The sequence below is a fragment of the Sarcophilus harrisii genome, chromosome 2, assembly GCF_902635505.1.
Source record: "Sarcophilus harrisii chromosome 2, mSarHar1.11, whole genome shotgun sequence".
NCBI classification, from domain to species: domain Eukaryota; kingdom Metazoa; phylum Chordata; class Mammalia; order Dasyuromorphia; family Dasyuridae; genus Sarcophilus; species Sarcophilus harrisii.
The window spans coordinates 5,968,876-5,986,203 of record NC_045427.1 but is presented as its reverse complement, the minus strand read 5'-3'; the positions used below and the strand labels follow the sequence as shown (position 1 = coordinate 5,986,203).

At 42.5% G+C, this 17,328-nt stretch overlaps 1 long non-coding RNA gene across 1 annotated transcript; it reads left to right on the top strand.

The window, feature by feature from the left end:
- Positions 1-663: 663 nt before the first annotated feature.
- On the top strand, positions 664-9,498 carry LOC116421220. The gene is made up of 2 exons (XR_004231515.1): positions 664-901; positions 7,695-9,498. It is a non-coding gene; the product is annotated as an uncharacterized LOC116421220 (long non-coding RNA).
- The last annotated feature ends 7,830 nt before the right edge of the window (positions 9,499-17,328 follow it).

Sequence of the window (17,328 nt, the reverse complement as noted above, 5' to 3'; positions counted from 1 at the left end):
GGCCTGTCACTCAGAATTTGCTGAGTTTTATTGAATGTTTATGCAATACTCTCCTGTTGTGGAACATGAAGTCCATTCATGGCTCCAGAGGATTAAACTAGCATCTATGTCCATGGATTCTGCCCACTGGAACCCTTTTTGGCAATCATCACCAGGGAAGCAAAGGACACCATACAAGGCTCAGAAATGGAAAGGAGAGAAGACAAGGAAGAGAAGGAAGGAGAGACATCTATCAAGTTCCTACATTCTAGATATCAAGGGTTAGGGCTACAAATTCAAAGCCTAAGACAGTTTTTGCCATCAAGAAGCTTACATTATAACATGGGAAGACATGTTATGAGGATGAGGATGAGGATGTTGATATTGCTAGCTATAATTTATCTAGGACTTTCACATTTACAATAAGGAGCTCGGTGACACAGTGAATAGAGCCCCAAAGTCAGGAGCATCTGAGTTCAACTCTGACCTTCTCAGTGTGATATTCTCTGTTTTCAATTCTAGGGTCTAAGGACCATCCCCTTCCCCGAGCACTGACATTTATTTTCTAAGAGTCAACCTCCCTCCCTCAGCTCTGACAGATAATGTTCTATGTTCTAACCCCTCAGTTCTGGATTCTACAACTTAATCTCTTGGAATACTCTGAATTCCCAAGATCACAATACATCCAGTTGATTTTCACAGTAAAATATATTACCTGCCCAACTTTCTCTTTCCTTAAGATCTGGCCACCCCACTCCCATCCTCAATCCCTTTGTGTTGTGTATTGTACATCTCACCGAGATAGGATCCCTGCTCCATCAGAAGATGCTCTTTTCTGAGATTTCCCGGCCATTGACTGAGAATATCCTGGAGCTCTCCATGGTTACCACCCGCTATACTCCTGCCAGTAGGACACTGAAAAGTAGGTACAAACGGTTCGGCTTTCCCTGGTTGTTTCTCCTTCTTTGAATTAGGTTCAAAGTCTCCAGTGTGTGTGTGTGTGTGTGTGTGTGTGTGTGTGTGTGTGTGTGTATGTGTGTGTGTGTAAGTGTATGGGAGAGGAAAGTAGCAGGAGGACAATGACCATTAAGCTGAAAATCCCACAAAGACACCTGATATTTCATGTCAATGACAGGCCTGCCTTTCATTACAGCTCTTTTAAGTCCCAAAGAGCCAAGAGTGAAGCATGTGGGCCCCAGAACTGTGGTTTATTTCTGATTAATTATTTCAGCTGAAGACAGTCCCCATTGTTTGCATACATCTTGAAAATAATATCATAAAACTGGCCGGTGACCTTTCAAAGAAGGGGATGGCTGTCATTTTAGAAGCCATATAGAATGAAACAAGGGAGCCAGCTGTTCTGTTTGGGAGAACCCTGCATCTTTCATATCAGATCTCATGAAAATTAGAGAATTCAGATCAACGTGGATGATACCCAGCCCTTTGTTTCTCTGATGCGTAGGGGTCTTAGAAAGCCCCAGGCTTTGGGGGGGGAAAGAATACTGATTTCAGAGCCAGAAAACCTTGAGACAAGCACTAAGTCAATCACTTCTTAGGTTGCTGATTTTAACAAGTCTCACCATGTCATTCACCTGCTCAGTAAGCCTCAGTGTCTAGTTATTGCCTCTAGAATAAAACAAAAGTCCCGCTTTGAGGTAATTAATTAATTGACTTGGGGTAAAGCATTTCACAATTTGATAATTCTTTGTCTTTCCGGGATTTTAATATTCTACTTTCACGTGCACGATGATCAAGACAAACTAATTCAACACTCCTCATTTACTGCCTCTGTACTTTTGCCTAGGCAGTGCCCTGGGCATGAGTAAGCCTCCTGCTGAGACATTCACCCAGCTTGTGCTACCTGAGCAAATGAAGAGAGACTCATACTGTCCCTCAGAGTCCAAGGGGGAACCTTGAGGAGTTGTGGTTTCTATATGAGCCACTATCCAGTGTGATTCCCAATATTTATCAAGCACTTGATATCAATTAGTTTTTACAAATAGAAATTTAATCAAGGAGATATAAGTAAGGTAGTTTTTAAACCCGAAAACAAAGTATCTTTTCTCCCCTCCAAACACACAAGATTCTTAAGGAGAGCAGACTCAAATATAAAATACAGAAGCAGGAAGGCACCCAAGCGGAGAACAAAATGGGGCTGAAGGAGGCCTCCTGACTGCTGTCCCTGAAGGGTCTTTTCCCTCTTCCCCAAGCCCTCACCAATTACACTTTGGAGGAAGATATCAGTGATGAAAGCTCAGCTGGGAAGCCTCCTCATACAAGTTGTCTCAGCTGACTAGTCAATACACCACTATCCTGGCCAAGCAGATCATTCAGCCGCCATCCTGGCTACGCACCAGATTCAGTCACTGCTACAGGCTCAGGTTGCTGATGAGGTCCCTCCCATGAATCTCCTGAATTCATCACTTACCTGGACATTTCCTCTCAAAATTGTCATCTCTAAGATCAGGAAAGAAGAAATACAAGAGAGAGAAAAGAAACAAATATAGCCTGTGTCCCTGTTTACATGGCAGCTTGGTAGAGAGATAAGTCAGCTATGGCTCACAGCAGTCACCTAGTGACTCAGTAGCTCTGATGGTTCCTCTGTAAAAGATCTGGGAGACTTTGTGGATGGCAAGGTCAGGATGAGCCCAATAAAGTGAACAAGCTACATTGAGACAAGTTCCAAAAATAAGGATTCATTTGCTTTCCTCAGACCATTCCTGGAAAATTGTATTCAGTCTCCAACCCCAAAATTTACAAAAGACATTGACAACCTGGAGAGCACGCAAAGGGGATAACCAGTTTGTGAAAGGCTTTGAATCTATGTCCAACAAAGATTGATTGAAGGAACTAAGGATGTTTAGCCTGAGAAAGAGAAGACTAAATAGGGTACAAGGATGTGGTGTCTCTAGCCAAGAATCTGAAAGTCCGTCCTGTTCCTAATAGTTACAGCTCTCCCAAATGAAGACAGGAAGTCTAGAAGCAAGTGTCTCCTCCTCTTCAAGTAAAATGTGATCATTTTGGCTCAGTAAATTTCTTCTTCTGGTATACGTTGGGCAAGATGGCTCCTGAGAGCCCTTCCAGGTCTCCCCTGTGGTTCACCCCTGCTTCAAGGCCGACACTTTCCACTATCACACACTGTCTCCAAAGGTCACTTAGAACAGAAACATGTGCTAACCGCAAACCAGTGTTCACTAATAGTAAATAACTAGCATTTATATGGTCTGAAAGTTGGCGATCTCATTTGATGCTCACAACAATCCTGGGAGATCTCCATTTTACAAATGGGGAAATTGAGGCTGAAATCAGAAAACATTATAAACTCAATCCCCAGAAGCTCCATGGGTCTAGGAAAGTCATTGGTTCATTTTATTTCTTTCAAATTCCTTGATCCAGACAGGGTCCTTTGAGGATCTAAGGCTCCATTAGGACCCTGGCCTGCCCAGCAGGTCCGCTGTCTCTGAAGAACCATCCTCCCATGTGTAGCTAAGGACATTCCCGCCTCCATTTCCTGCTTGGGTTTGGTCCTATAACCCACAAGAAAAGGGGGATGGATCATGTTTTAACAGCGTCAATAATTCAGTGCTTCTAAAAGACTCTACCTCATCAGCCTGCCAGCCACTGGGTAGCTCGTGAGGGACAAAGGAAGCTCCTCTGCAGGATGTTTTCCCTCATAATTAATTTAAGCAGCTGCTTGCCAACTTCAGGAAGCTGTCCTCTGAGACAGCGGAGTTGGGGCTGGCTTCTTTTTTCTAGCGTCTCGTGTTTGAAGAATTCCAGATAAGGGTTTTCATCTTCTCAATAGCTACATGCAAGGTTCAGGGACAGAAAGTTGGGTTTCTTTTCTTTGTTAGGATAGTATTTGGGGGGAGCATATTCGTGGATTCATTCACTTAAAAAAACATTTATTTAGTGCCTACTGTGTGCATGGCACTCAACTCCACATGGTCTGACACACACGTATGACATATATTTATGTATACATGTGTACAAGTGTGGGTATTTCCACAATGAAGGAGGTTGCCTTCTACCAGAGGATACAATACATGCCCAGAGGAGTCCTTACAAGGTCTTTTGAAAAAGAAGTAAACACATTCTGAGGAAGTTTTTGAGAAGTCAGCCCAAATCGGTCTCACTGCAATATTCCATCTATTGTTCTGGGTCTGCCCTCTGAGAACAAGTAGGAAAGGGCAAGGACAAGATGGCGGTCCTTTAAACACCAAAGGCAACAGCTGTGACTTCCCTGAATCTTCTCCAGCTTAAATATGCCCTCTTCATTCATTCATCCTATTGATATGCTCTTTCCAAAGCAATTCTGCATTTATTGAGCACCTATGTTATACCAAACACTGGAGACACAAGACAAAAACTTTCATTTTTACTCTTGGGAAAAATCATTAATTTTTACTAATACTTAATATTTCAAAATGAGAAGAACATATGTCTTTCTCCACAAGGGCCCTCCCTCCATGGATGTAAATGGTAGCCATAAGCAATGGTGAAAACTTCAGATACAGAGATGCACCTACCAATGAATTCCAATATTGAGCACCAAATATCACCAGTGGAAGCTACTTGGGAAAGGTATTAAAGTCCTAAAGAAAGGCCCTAGGAGGCAGAACATACTGTTTTTAAAAAGCTGAATACTATGTCCCCCAATTAAGAGACACACAAAAGAAACCTATTCCTCAGGACTCAGAACACAAAAAAGCACCAGAAAGTCGAGGCAGCCTCAGTCAACTGGCAGAGTGAAATAAGCCTCAGTTTGGGACCCAGAAGACCCGGGTTCTTCATCCAAGCAAGACCTGCTCGTCCACTTTAAAATGAATAGAAATCATTCCTGAACAAACAATATCCCCTATCAGGGTGATAGCAATCAAACTCTTACCAGATGGAGCCCACCAAATGGTCAAGATGAAAGAAGGGAAACGAAAGCCCTTGGGCAGGTAACAGCAATGGAGGCTCAGAAGGCAATGTTGGGACAGGCAAACACTCAACAAAGAGCTGAGTCAAATGGATTTGTTCATAGAAACAGAGGGATTCAGATAGAGTTGTAAGATCAGGTCACTGGTACAGGAAATTCAGAAATCTCATTCCGAAGGAGCCCAGACTTCAAGACTGATGCCAATTTTGCAAGGAGAGAAGCAAATTTAATATTTGAAAGGGGCAATGGGGTGAGAAAAGAAGGAGTTTTGTGTTTGCCCTTGATGTTTCTCTATTTACTTCTGTTATAGGCATCTGAGAATGGATGGGCATGCTGGGATTTGTGGTTCAGAGAAATCTGAGATCGTCAGGTCCCCCAGATTGGAGAGGGATTTGGGACTATCTTCTTAGTCTTTGAGTCAGAAGATGGAGCTGAGTCACACCCAGGAGTTCATAAAGGAACACACATAATCTGAGAGATGAAATGAGAGGAAGGAACAGGAGCTTCTGGAGATGAGCTAGAGGAGCAGCATGTAGGAAACCATATTCTCAGATCCAGTAGCTTAATGGGCAGAGCTAGAAAAATATTACTCCGAGGACAATTTGTAGGAGAAACTAAAAAAGGAGAATCCAAAAGGAGGTCTGAGCTCTGACAGAATGGGGAGAGGGAAGGTGGCCCATTGGACCCACAAGTATTTCAGAAGAGAAGACTCAGACCAAAAAGGAATCTGGACTAAGTTCAGCATTAATATGGTGTGGATCCAAGAGTAAGGCTCCACCAGGTAGTCTAAGGAGGGACAAAGCAAACTGAGTCTGAAATGGAACAGGTCAAAGCTACTGTATTGATTGGAATGATACTGGACCTGTCGGAAGCTCCTGTGTTTCCAGTCTCCACTAGATAGAAAGATCAGATCTTAAAAAAAAAAAAAGAAATAGGGAAACCCTCCTCAAAAAACCTAATTTTCCCCTAATGCCCCTTCCTGTATCTTCCTAGTAGCTGCTTCTGTGATCTACTCTACTCATATCTTCAGTCTAAACATTTCTTATGTCCTGGTGCTGTTTCGAACAAAGAGATGCACAAAATTTTAAATTATGACAAAGAGACAAATCTCCATCTAAATGTGAGAAATTTTCCTGACAGGGGGCTCTGAGCTGTTGTGGTTATATTAACAACTAAGTAATATGATCCACAAAATAGTGGAGGAAAAGTTCAAAAATGGTGTGGATTTTTAACTTATATTTCCCCTAAGCTATACGTGAGTTGTGTATGGGATAGATACAAGTACAGGATAGAAACAAACAAAGCCTAAGTCTGATGGGTAAGATCTAGGTGAGATTCGGCTAAGTCCCTTCCAACAGGGAGAAGAGAATAACATGTTCATTTAGCCACATTCAAGAATCATTTTCTGCCTGATCGCTGTTGATTCCTTACCCTAAAAGAACACCTAAGGACAGTTAAGCTCCTCCATTCCGAATCGGTCCCATTCTGGGAGCACGCATCCTCATGTGTTCCCCGGCTAGCCACTTTCTACCCTGCCAATCACACAAATTCTCACTTGTCCCTTTTGCTCACTACCACTGTCTCTGGAAAGGACTTGTCTACATACCAGCCTATTGTTCCCCCCACCCTTCCTGTGGTTCTCCAGACAAAAACTCCCTTCCCTTACAATGTGTGCTGTCTTCCCTATTAAAATGTAAATGCTTTGAGGACAGAGACTGTCACACTTTTACATTTGTAGCACCATCTCCTCAGTACTTGGTGTAGTCCCTGGGCCAAAGTGCTTAATGGATGCTTTTTTCTATTTATTTATCCATTATTTGTTCATTTAATTAAATATTTATAAGTATATACTGACTTCTCCTGATAGCTCTAAATATGAGAATTAATGATGAAAATAATAATTGTTAATACAGCTGCTCTAATTTACAAAGCCTTTTCATCACATAATATCCATGAGATAGTTAGTGCAAAGATTACATGCACATTTTAGAGATGAGATAAGTGAGGCTTCAAGAAAAGTGATACCCACAATTATACAAGAAGTAAGTCTCCATCCTGTCATGTAAGAGCAGACTTTCTCATTCCCCTGTTAAGCTGAATTTGTCCAAAGAGCTGGAATTCCTAATTTTGACTCCATCTACTAGACTCTGATTCCCTCAAGGAGAGACCTAATTTTCTTTGTATCTTGGAAGGAAGGAAGGGAGAGAGGAAGGAAGGAAGGGAGAGAGGAAGGAAGGAAGGGAGAGAGGAAGGAGGGAAGGGAGAGAGGAAGGAGGGAAGGGAGAGAGGAAGGAGGGAAGGGAGAGAGGAAGGTGGGAAGGGAGAGAGGAAGGAGGGAAGGGAGAGAGGGAGGAAGGGAGGAAGGGAGAAAGGGAGGAAGGGAGGAAGGGGAGAAGGAGAAAGGGAGGAAGGGAGGAAGGAAGGAAGGAAGGAAGGAAGGAAGGAAGGAAGGAAGGAAGGAAGGAAGGAAGGAAGGAAGGAAGGAAGGAAGAGAGGGAGGGAGGGAGGGAGGGAGGGAGGGAGGGAGGAAGGGAAGGGAAGAGAGGAAAGAGAGAGGAGGAAGGAGAGAGGAGGAAGGAGAGAAAGGAGAGAGTGGGAGAGAGGAAATAAAAGGGAAATCAGAATATATTTTTCCATCCCAAGAATAGAATTTCTCTGGTGCTAGAAATCAGAGTTTTGGAGCCCACCTCTTAGACGATGGCCAGAACTGGCTAGAATTAAGCAGCTGAACACTAATCATCATAATTGAACTTGATTTGTAATTATTATTATTATACATTTCCTTCATTAGGATGAAAATAGAAGAGCTGAGGAAGAATCCATGTGCTGAATTACCACTGGGAACATGTAAAAGGAAGAAAATGTGAAAGACAGGAAAAACTGGAAGTATTCTTGGGAGGGTTCCACCCTCTCAAGAAATTAACTCCTGAGGAGGAAGGGCTGATGACTCTGATTCCACTTCTAGTGGTTTCTTTACTTTCAGCTTTAGTATAAAGGACTGTTTCACCACAAATTGCCACATAAGCAGGAAAGTCCAGAATTCACCCAACCCATGACTCTGCCTTGTCCCTTGGGAAAACATTCTTCCTCCATGGGAGAAGCAGCTGGCTCGGGTCTCCAGTTCGGTGTCATTTATTACTGGCATAACATATCAGGAGTCTCAGAGTGGGAAGAAGCATCTAGTCCAAACCATATGTAAACCTCTACAACAATCTCTCTGAAGAGCAGACATTCAAGTTCATTCTGAAGACATCCATTGATGCCCCCAAGGCATTTTTCCACTTCATTTTTGGGTCCCTAATTATCAGGAAGTTTTTCTTTATACTAAATCACTCCTCTACTGCATCTGAGAAGTCTCAGAGGCAAAATAAAACCAAAACTCACCTTTCAGAGCCTAGCAGAGGAGTAATCATCCAAATGGGCAGCAGAGTCAGAAGGATGGTGTTTAAAACAATCAATGATGCAGGGCCATAGTAGGGTTGAGTTTATTTGGTTTCTATCATAAGAATAATATCTAATTTCAGGGTGAGGAGTAGGAAAGTTGTATTAAGGCCCTAAAGATAAAGATTCATAGTCCCAAGGAGTTCAGGGCTGAGTAGAACAGCTCCTCCCTAACATGATCTCAACAGCTATAGAGAATTCTAGTAAATGTCTAGAAAAATGGAAGTCCTCCATCACTTTATCATGCTTCTACTCTGGGATCTAATCTGGGATGTGCTTGCCAAAGCTTGCATCCATAGCCTCTTTCTGGACTGATGGTTTGTAGTATACTCCAAAGACAATGCTTTCAGTTTCTGTTTCTGCTAATCTTTACTCATCATTTTTTCCCCATTCTGATCCCTTGACTTTTCTCAGATGAATCTTTTTAATAAGTAATACTCTTGTAACAGGATCATGTACAAGGTTCACCTATTAACTTCCATCTGGCCCCACCCTGTCCCTGACTCCATGCTAAAAGCTGGGTGTTTTGAGATAAGATGGTAGTCTCCTTTACTTGACATTGAGCAAGAAGAGCTAATGACTTAGCCAGTTGGCTTTTAGAAGGGAATAAGTGACTCCACATTCATATTTTCTTCCCTGCCTGTTTTGAACCCTGTCTGGATTGTTTTAAGCCTCTTCTCTTAAGGAGGAAGAGAGAAAGAGTTTAGGACATATAACCGACTCTTTCAAACTTTGGATTTAGACCTAAAGGATGGATGGGGTCCATTCCTAGAAGAGCCTAATCTCTTATAAGAAGAATTAGACTATTTTTCTCATGTTATTTGTCTAATCAAACACCAACACCGATGTTTAGATAAACCATGTGCTTTATTTGTAATATTCCCACGGCCTTGTGGAAATCAGATAGAGCAATCTCACTTAACCCCACCCCTAAACAAATTGGTTTATAACAGTATTGACAATCTAAAGCAGAAAAGAAAGAAATTGCTGAGAGTAGGTTCAGAATCATCAGTCCTTACTTCTCAGGAGCCAATATGGGGAATGCCTTGTCATCTCCAGCCAGCCAGAAGAGAAAGGTCAGCCTTGTGACAAGGAAAATCCACAAGGAGAGGGTCCCCAAAATCCACATCTTTCAAATAAATTGTCTTCTCTCCAGAGTGTCATCCCATTAATTTCACTTATATCTATAAGCCCAAATCTGACACCTTGTCTTAATTCACCCAAGGATTTGGGAGAAAGAGAGCAGTGACCCCCTTCAGTCCCCCAGCTGTTGAATTCACCATAATTCCAAATTTCTGGATGCCTGGTATCTTTGGCCCTAGATCTTAATGTTCTAGAAAAACAGATGAACCATATATATGAATATGTATGTGTGTGTGTATATATATCTTCACATATATGTGGATGGATGGATGGATGCTGTCTCCATTAAATTAAATTAAGGATGCCTTTTGAGGACAGATGACTTTACTTTTCTGTTTATATTTCTGGTACTTAGTACATAGTACTAAGTAATTGATTTTTTTTTATTCACCCACTCATTCACATCTCTCTATCATCTATCAGGTTATCATTAACCCAAGAAAACAGAAAACTTATCAAGAACGATATGTTTTTTTTTTCAACTAACAATGTATAATTTTCACTAATGTATAATTATTGTTATAATATTTCAGAAGGCCTTCATAAAAACATAAAACAGTTTTGTATATTAATAAATATATCAATACTGAATAAACATTGATATGTTACCTTCTCCATCGCACAAACAACTCCCGATCCATGTTTGACATTTTTTTCCCAAGGCAACTGGAGTTAAGGGACTCGTCCAGGGTCATAAAACTAGTCAATGTCAAATATCTGAGGATGAATTTTAATTAGATCCTCCCGACTTCAAGGCTAGTGCTCTGTTCACTGCCCCATCTAGCTGCCCCTAAGAATGGTTTCTTTATGATAAAAATAGATTCTTCAACAATGGCAATAGAAATGCCATATGATCTTCCCTAGCGGTTTAGGCTCAGTTGAGCATTTCTGGACTGGATTCATGTGGGCTCTCTAGCAAAGGGGAAAAAAAGAAATAGACAGCAGAGTGCCCTCTGCATGGAGCTTTGCCAAGCTTGAGCAGGACCAGAGCGAACTCCAGCAAGTCTGGGGAAGATGGAGGATCAGAATCTTCTGGACTCCCAGGCAAGGAAAGGGAGAGAAGCACAAAATAAGACTCTGGGAGTCCTGCCTATGACTCTAGTCATGAGAATGGGGCAATGTGCCTAGTACAAAGGGGTGCTTAATAAATGCTTACTGGTTGACCCATATTAAAAGTCTGTCAGTAAAAAAGACAATCCCATTAACTGCAATAGAATCTGAAGAAATAGATGCCTTTGTGTTGAATCATCTTGCTGAGCAAAGTTCATAATATTGAATCAATAAGCTCATCTTCTGTCTGTCAGTCAGGCAGAAGCATTTAATAAGCCCCTTCCTCACTTTGCTTCCCTCATGTTTCAGGCCCTACTCTCAATAGTAGAAACACAAAAGATTAAAATGAAACAATTAGTGACTGAGGAGTGTACCTGCTTTGGGGAAGAAGCAATAAGTGTACATGCAAATAAATGCAAAATATATGCAAAATAATTCATGGAGAAGGTCCTAGTAGCTGAGGAAATCGGGAAAGGCCACTTGTAGGAGACAGTGTGAGATGAGCTTTTGAAATTAGAGTTTTCACCTATGAAGGTGAGGAAGGAAACAGACAACTTATGCCTGAACATTCTGATCGGTTCATTGATCAGTAATCATTAACATCTGCCTACTGTGTGCTAGTGGGCACTGAGCTGGGGTTACAAGGACAATAAAGAGATTCAAACCAGCCAGGGATTTATGTTCTTATGATGAAAAGTGGGAGCGAGGCTGTTCCATAACTTTCTTAATAATCCTGATCCTTGGGGAACGTTCTCACTCCAGAAATTGGGTGGGGGAGGAGCAGGTTATTCTACCTCCCTGTTTTTATTCAAGGAGCCAGAAAATGTTAGCTCTCAACCATGATAATACAAGGGAGAATGAGGAAACAGGATATTGTACTCCACACACATACACACACACACACACACACACACACACACACACACACACACTCCATTGCTGGATCAAAGACATCCACTATCACACCTACCCATACTACGTTTGGGAGGAGCCGAATGTCCTTCCAGCAGGATCTCTGTTTCATGTAGCAATGATGCAGCTTGGTGGGGGAGCACACAAAGCACTAAGATTGGAGCCAAGATTTTCCAGACTTTCCTCCTCAGACATTTGGTAGCCGCATGGTCACTGATGCTCTTAGCCCCAGTTTCCCCACATGTAAAATGGGGACAATAATAATAATAATAGCACTTACTTTATGGGATTATTGTGAAGCTCCTCTGAGATAATATGTGACATGCTTTATAAACTTTGAATTACCATAGAAATTCTAATTATTTTTATAAATATCATTTTATATATTATATTATAAATCTTAAGTGTTGTCTTGCTTGTTAAACATACTTTGGACATTTGCATATAGACACTGGAGACCATGGGTCTTCTGTTGGGTTATTAATTTGGGGGGGGAGGGGGGTCTTACTAGCTTTTCTCTTTGAATTTAGGCTCCCAGAGACCTCTGGGCATCCCAACAGTTATTTGTTCTTTCTACCTAGTAGTCACTCTCTGGGACATGGATTAGTAGATATTCATAAGCCTCTATCTACCTAGCCCATCTTTTTCAGTGTGCAGACTCCAGAAATAAACTTCCCTAAGAATCCTTGTTAGACACACTCTACCCTGTCCGGAAAGTCTCGCAGGACCCGCATGGCATTCAAACCCAGGATCCCGTCATTTCTAGCAGCATCCTTTAACTGGCTGAGCCACCAAGCTGTAACCCATGTCTGAACTTAGGAGAGAAATAACAACTACCTTTAAGCATGTGAAAGGCTTTACTCAGGGGAGATGAATTATTTTAGGTGTCTCCAGAGGACAGAACTGGGAGAGATAGAAAGATATGGAATAGATTCATAATATAATTAGACAGATACTAAACTAGTTGTCAAAGGTTCCATGTCAATGCAGTAAGAAGTCTCCAGGGATCTGTGCTCAGCCAGTGCTGTTTAATACTCTTATCAATGACTTGGAGAAAGGCAGAGAGGGCAAACTCCTCAAATTGCTCTGTGGCAAAGAGTTATGACACAAATAACAGTGGTTGATAACATTCTAATCAGACCTCTCCTGGAATATTATGGTCCGGTCTGCGCAACAGGAGTTAAAAAAAAAAAGGTATTGATAAGTCTGAGAAGGACAATAACAATAAACCCACATCATAGAGGGACCAGCAGAAGGAACTGCACATGTCTTCAAATATTTAAAGTCATGTTGGGATAGAAATTAGAATTGCTTGACCCCAGATGGCAGAATCCACCCAGAAGTAATGGATGAAAGCTGCAAAGAAATGGATTTCAAATTGATATCTGGAAAAGCTTCCTAAAAATGAGAGCTCTCCAAAAGTGAAATGGGCTATTTGCACCCTTTCTAGGAGGTCTCCAAGAAGAAGCTTGATAACCATTTGTCAGCTATGTGATAATCAAGTCTCCTTTTTGTATGAGTTGGACCCTCTAGTTATGGGATACTGTCAGCATCAGAACTGGGAGGGACCTAGAATAGAAAATATAATATTCCAGCTGGAGGGGGTTATTTCACCCCAATCCATTTTACAGATGAGGAAGTAAAAAGTCAAAAGACTTGACCAAGGTCACAAAGATTGTTTTTTACCCTGCTACTAGTCTCATTAGAGAAATCAGAATCATTCCAATGTGGCTATGGTAGAAAATCAAGACAATTCCCAAAATGATATCTCCTATTATTTAGTTTCCAAATGACAAAATTAGCATTCTGCGTGGCTATGTGTTAAAATGCTGCCTCTGCATGATTCGCAGGTAAGGGGGGAAGAAAAAAACATTTGCATGGTTGAGCTCTCCCACATCAATGAAAAATTAGTGACAGCTGGCTGGACAATAAACCACCAGCACAGAACCCCTGACGTCCAATTATCTCAGCTCGGTCTCACCCTGTTGACATTGCACATCCAGGAGAGGGAACAGAAAAGCTGTATTCATGAGGTTTTTTTCAGAAGGAAACATATAAAAACAAACTCTAAATGAGATTTCACAAAGTGACTGAAATAACAGGCTGTTTCTTTAGGGAGGCAGTGTGATGTTGTGCAAATAATATGGGCTTCCATTGGGCAAATTCATTAAGGTTTATAGAACACTTCCCTCGCAACAATCCTAAGGGCTAGATGACATGGGCACCCCATTTTATGGATGAAGAAATGAAGGTTCCCAAGGTAAAGCAGCTTGCCAAAGAGTCACCTAGCCATGACTGCCTCAGCTAAGAGTGGATCTCGAGCTTCCTGACTCCAAATCTAGCAGCATTTCCATATGGCACCCGGAAAAAGGACATCCCGGCCATTCTGTGAACATGGACTCCATAGGATGCTTTCTTCATTCAATTAAGCAAAAAAGGATTTATTAGGCATCTACTGTATACCAAGTGTTATGTAGGAGCTGAGTACACAGAAGTAAAAATGAAATCAGTTGTGCCTTCAGGAAGTTTACATTCTAGTGAGAGAAATAATACATGAACATCTAAGTAACTAAAAGATATTCATCCAATAAATCCTCTTCTATCGTGGATTTAGAGATAGAAAAGGCCCTGGGATCCTCCTCCTCATTCTGTGGCTGAGAACGCCAAGAACCAGTGAGTTTTCTTGGGGCTCACGGAGCATTCACTTTTGCCTCCTCTAAAATCTACATTTCAGGCAGACTGTCCTGTTTGCTCTTCCTCCTGCATAGCATCCATCATCTGCCTCCTGGTGCCTTTGCTCAGGTTGTTCCTTCAATGTGTCAAGACGAGGGTGGAAGACATACCCAAGAGGAAGAGACCAAAGGGAAGGAATTAGGGGGACACAGGCAGGGAGTCCAGTACAGAGGAAGCACAGAGCTGGCAAAATGGATGAAGAAGTCAACAAATCAATGAAAAAAAAGTCCTTATGCAATGCTACTGTGCTAACAGCTTTAAAAACAAATACACAAAGTAAGCAGCACAGCAAAGTGGCTTGGAATCACGAAGTTCAAATCCCATCTGTACATGGACTACCAATGCGATCCTAAGTGCTTGCTTAGTACCCTTTCCCTCACTTCCACCTCCTAAGTCTTCTCTTCTCCCAACTAAACTTGTCTAGTCCTTTTAACTGATTCTCATGACAAGATATTTCACCAGCCTGGCTGCCCTTCTCTGGGCAAGCTTATTGAAATTCTTATTAAACTCTGGCTCCCAAAACAGAAAGTTGTTGTTCTCATTATTTACTATAGAAGGACCTTTCCTTCTCCCCCCAATGTCCAGCCCACTAACCAACCTTCTATTTGGGGCCAGTGCATAGATTTCAGGGAACGTTTCCCCTTCTAATGTCCATTGTCCAGTTCCCAGCAGGCACTGTATGTCCATGTGCAATCAGATGCTAACTCCCCTGTCCTCACCTTTGCCCAAGGTAGTCCAAAGCCCCACTTCTCCCAACAGTCATTGGTTGAAGACTATCTGCCTTGTCCTTGCTCCCCAAAGTCTTCCCATATGGCTTGGGGCAGGACCCCAAGTACCACCCCTTTTCCATCTCCTACCACTACCCCTAATCCTTCATTATGTCCATTATCTCTTCCTGTTAGAATGCAGACTCAATGAGAATGGGTACTGTCTGTCTTGCTACATATCTCCCCAGGATGTAGGACTGTGCTTTGTACACAGTGTTAATGAGGTAGGCAAGAAAATAATTGCTTCCATTTTACATATGGGAAAACTGAGGTTTAGGGAAGTAGAGGGCACATGGCTAAGCAAGAGATAGAGCTGAATTTAGAACTCATATCTTCTAAATCCAGAATCAGGACTCCTCCCCGGGACCATCTCTCCGACAGTTTGCATTCTCCCTCAGATCCTTCCTAGCTCTGTGACCCTGAGTGTGTCTTTGAGCTTCAGTTTCCTCATCCCTAAAATGAAGAGACTGAGTTGAGTGTTCTATAAGGATTCTGGCTTTTAATCTATGATGCTCTGATCCTTCTTCTTTCCTCAATTAAGCCCCAACCTATTTCCTTACAAAGGAAGTGCTAATGTAGATTTTCTGGCCCTAGAATTCAGAGCGGAGGAAGTTTACTATAGAGGGAGAGACTTTCTGTGTCTCTGCAGTCTTCCTTTTCTTCTGGCTGGGTCAGGATCCTCAAAAAGAGACTCTTCCCCTTGCTCAGAGTCATCAGTACAAATGCAAGTCCCTTGCCTGCTGCAGGAAGTCAGCTAGGTGCATGTGCTTTGCTGGAAGCTGGATCTGTGTGTATTGGGGGAGGAGGGAGAAGGGGTGGGGACTTGTCAACTACCTTAGGCCAGGTAGGGACATGAGGAGAGGGAGGAGGGGACAGCAGCCCGGGACATTGAGGAGCACAGGACCGGCTGCCTTCACTCTAGCCCAGGGAGCTGTCCAAGGTCCGTGTAAACAAGCTGCTGGCAGGTGGCGGGGCCTCTGAGGTGAGGGGGGTCAGCCTAGTGAACAAAAAGAGGAGCATGTCAGAGCCAGACGGCGAGCTCTATGGCGTGTGCCAAATGCTGATGAGCTCGGCGCTGCTCCCACCGCTCCCAGAACTACAAAACAAAACATCTGGAGGCAGCCGGAGAGAGGGGAGAGAGCAGAAGAATGACAAAGTCAGCCACCAGCTCACTGTGATCTTGGCCAAATCATCAGCTCTCTCTGAGCAAAATAAAGGGGCTCAATTCACGTGTGATGATCACATGTCAGACTGGATGAATTATAAAATCCAAGGAGCAGAGGGTTTCAGACCTAGACCAGAAGGGACATAGGAGTCCAATCCCTTTAGGTTCAAGATGGGGAAACTGAGGCACTGGGTCACACAGCTTCATGAAAACTAAGATGGAACCAAAATCCTGGTCTTGTCTGCAAGTTCTGTATTTACCCAATACACAACACTGTTTCCTCATATTCTACCATTCTCTAAGCATTTGTTAATTCAGTTCAGTTCAAAAAACTTTTCTGAAAGCATTTCTTCTTGGCCAGGCACCAGGAATATAAAGACAAAAAAAGGACCTGATTTTCTCCTGGCGATGGAAGTTGAGGTGGGATGGAAGATGTACACAAGAAAATAAATGCAATAATATAATTTGGGTAAGGATAGAGCGGGAATAACTGGGGGATTCAGGAGCGGCTTCCCATGGGAGACTCCAGCTGAGCAGTCACTGGAAGGAGCTGAGAATTCTAAAAATCACAGATAAAGAGCAAAAGGAGTTCAGATCTAAAGCACGGACTGGGCAAAGGCTCCCCAGTGGGAGATGGAAAGTATTTTGGAGAACAGCAAGCAAACATACCTGACCAGAATAGAGAATGTGGAGGAGGAGAATCAATCAATCAACATTCATTCAGCATCTCCTCTGTGCCAGGAATGGTGCTAAGGGCCTGGGATACAAGGCAAAACAAAGAACCAGGAAGTCAAGAAGCTCCCAATCTAAGGAGGGAGGTGACATTCAAACAAACGAGGACAAACTATATACAAGATAAATAGGGAATCGTTAACAATTAACTGAATTAAGAGGTACCAGGGAAGGCTTCCTGGAGAAAGGAGTTTTAATTGGGCTTCAAAGAAAAAGGAGGTAAATAATCAGTCCAAGAGGGAAAGTGTTCCAGGCTTATGGACAGTCGCAGAAAATGCTCAGAACCCAGACATGGAGCTCATGGAACAACCATGAGGTGGTGAAAGAAAGTCTCAAGGAAGAAGTATAAGAAGCCTGGAAAGGGAGAACAGGATTGAGTTTGGGTTAATCCTTTGGGTTAAAGGGAGGATGGATTGGAGTGGAATGGGGGAGAGAGTCTCTAGGCAGGAAGAACTGCAATAGTATAGATGAGGGTCAACATC